Source organism: Antennarius striatus, chromosome 14, assembly GCF_040054535.1.
Source record: "Antennarius striatus isolate MH-2024 chromosome 14, ASM4005453v1, whole genome shotgun sequence".
Lineage (NCBI taxonomy): Eukaryota > Metazoa > Chordata > Actinopteri > Lophiiformes > Antennariidae > Antennarius > Antennarius striatus.
Genome location: NC_090789.1, coordinates 82501 through 85000, shown reverse-complemented (window position 1 = coordinate 85000; position 2500 = coordinate 82501). Strand labels below are relative to the sequence as shown.

The following is a 2500-nucleotide window of genomic DNA, read 5'->3' as shown; positions in this document are numbered from 1 at the left end:
TCTTGTCCAAGATTCCAAGTCAAGTCAAGTCAAGTCAATGCTTATAGTAGCAAATCAGAAACAGGGTCAGTGCTGCGTCTGGTCCAGGACACCTGAGTGGCAGAAGCACTGACACTGGAGGTGACAGTAGACACTGGAGGTGACAGTGGACACTGGAGGTGACAGTGGACACTGGAGGTGACAGTGGACACTGGAGGTGACAGTGGACACTGGAGGTGACAGTAGACACTGGAGGTGACAGTGGACACTGGAGGTGGGAGTGGACATTGGAGGTGACAGTGGACACTGGAGGTGACAGTGGACACTGGAGGTGGGAGTGGACACTGGAGGTGACAGTGGACATTGGAGGTGACAGTGGACACTGGTGGTGTGAGTGGACATTGGAGGTGACAGTGGACACTGGAGGTGACAGTGGACATTGGAGGTGGGAGTGGACATTGGAGGTGACTAGACACTGGAGGTGACAGTGGACACTGGAGGTGACAGTGGACATTGGAGGTGAGAGTGGACACTGGAGGTGGGAGTGGACACTGGAGGTGTGAGTGGACACTGGAGGTGGGAGTGGACATTGGAGGTGACTAGACACTGGAGGTGACAGTGGACACTGGAGGTGACAGTGGACACTGGAGGTGTGAGTGGAACCTGGAGGTGACAGTGGACACTGGAGGTGTGAGTGGACACTGGAGGTGTGAGTGGACACTGGAGGTGTGAGTGGACACTGGAGATGTGAGTGGACACTGGAGGTGACAGTGGACACTGGAGGTGACAGTGGACACTGGAGGTGACAGTGGACACTGGAGATGTGAGTGGACACTGGAGGTGTGAGTGGACACTGGAGGTGACAGTGGACACTGGAGGTGACAGTGGACACTGGAAGTGACAGTGGACACTGGAGATGTGAGTGGACACTGGAGGTGTGAGTGGACACTGGAGGTGACAGTGGACACTGGAGGTGACAGTGGACACTGGAGGTGACAGTGGACATTGGAGGTGACAGTGGTAACTGGAGGTGGGAGTGGACACTGGAGGTGTGAGTGGACACTGGAGGTGGGAGTGGACATTGGAGGTGACTAGACACTGGAGGTGACAGTGGACACTGGAGGTGTGAGTGGACACTGGAGGTGACAGTGGACACTGGAGGTGACAGTGGACACTGGAGGTGACAGTGGACACTGGAGGTGACAGTGGACACTGGAGGTGACAGTGGACACTAGAGTTGTGAGTGGACACTGGAGGTGGGAGTGGACATTGGAGGTGACAGTGGACACTGGAGATGTGAGTGGACACTGGAGGTGACAGTGGACACTGGAGGTGACAGTGGACATTGGAGGTGGGAGTGGACACTGGAGGTGGGAGTTGACACTGGAGGTGACAGTGGACGCTGGAGGTGACAGTGGACACTGGAGGTGACAGTGGACACTGGAGGTGACAGTGGACATTGGAGGTGGGAGTGGACACTGGAGGTGGGAGTTGACACTGGAGGTGACAGTGGACACTGGAGGTGACAGTGGACACTGGAGGTGACAGTGGACACTGGAGGTGACAGTGGACATTGGAGGTGGGAGTGGACACTGGAGGTGACAGTGGACATTGGAGGTGACAGTGGACACTGGTGGTGTGAGTGGACATTGGAGGTGACAGTGGACACTGGAGGTGACAGTGGACACTGGAGGTGACAGTGGACACTGGAGGTGACAGTGGACACTGGAGGTGACAGTGGACACTGGAGGTGGGAGTGGACACTGGAGGTGAGAGTGGACACTGGAGATGTGAGTGGACATTGGAGGTGACTAGACACTGGAGGTGACAGTGGACACTGGAGGTGTGAGTGGACACTGGAGGTGACAGTGGACACTGGAGGTGACAGTGGACATTGGAGGTGACAGTGGACACTGGAGATGTGAGTGGACACTGGAGGTGACAGTGGACACTGGAGGTGACAGTGGACACTGGAGGTGACAGTGGACACTGGAGGTGAGAGTGGACACTGGAGATGTGAGTGGACATTGGAGGTGACTAGACACTGGAGGTGACAGTGGACACTGGAGGTGTGAGTGGACACTGGAGGTGACAGTGGACACTGGAGGTGACAGTGGACACTGGAGGTGTCAATGCTGCGGCTTGTGGTCTGAACGCCTCAGCTGAAGCTCCTGCTCGATTAGTCTTTAAAACAAACACTCCACCAGGAGGGAGAACTCATTTTCCTCCTTAATTGCATCTCAAATTGTCCCAGGAATTAATTTTTCACCAAAGTGGGTGTATTTTAAATCGAGCACAAGCTGCTGATCACAAGACGTCGGCACTTAATTCCTAGGAACCTGAAGGAGCAGAGCTGAATTAAAGACACAGTCGATGCCTCTCAGTAACGTTGGAGAGGAAATCAGCCTGACAATCTGGATTCAGATTTGTTTGCAGCGCTGCAAGCTGTGGAGAACATGTGTGCTTTGATGAATTTATTTGCAGTTTAATGTGACAAATTTCTGGAACAAAGATGCTCCTT

General features: G+C 54.3%; 1 long non-coding RNA gene across 1 annotated transcript in view; it reads left to right on the top strand.

Moving 5' to 3' along the window:
• The window catches only part of LOC137607814 (uncharacterized), a 12436-nt gene that overhangs the window by 3220 nt on the left and 6716 nt on the right, over window positions 1-2500 (top strand). The gene's annotated exons all lie outside the window — the stretch shown is intronic.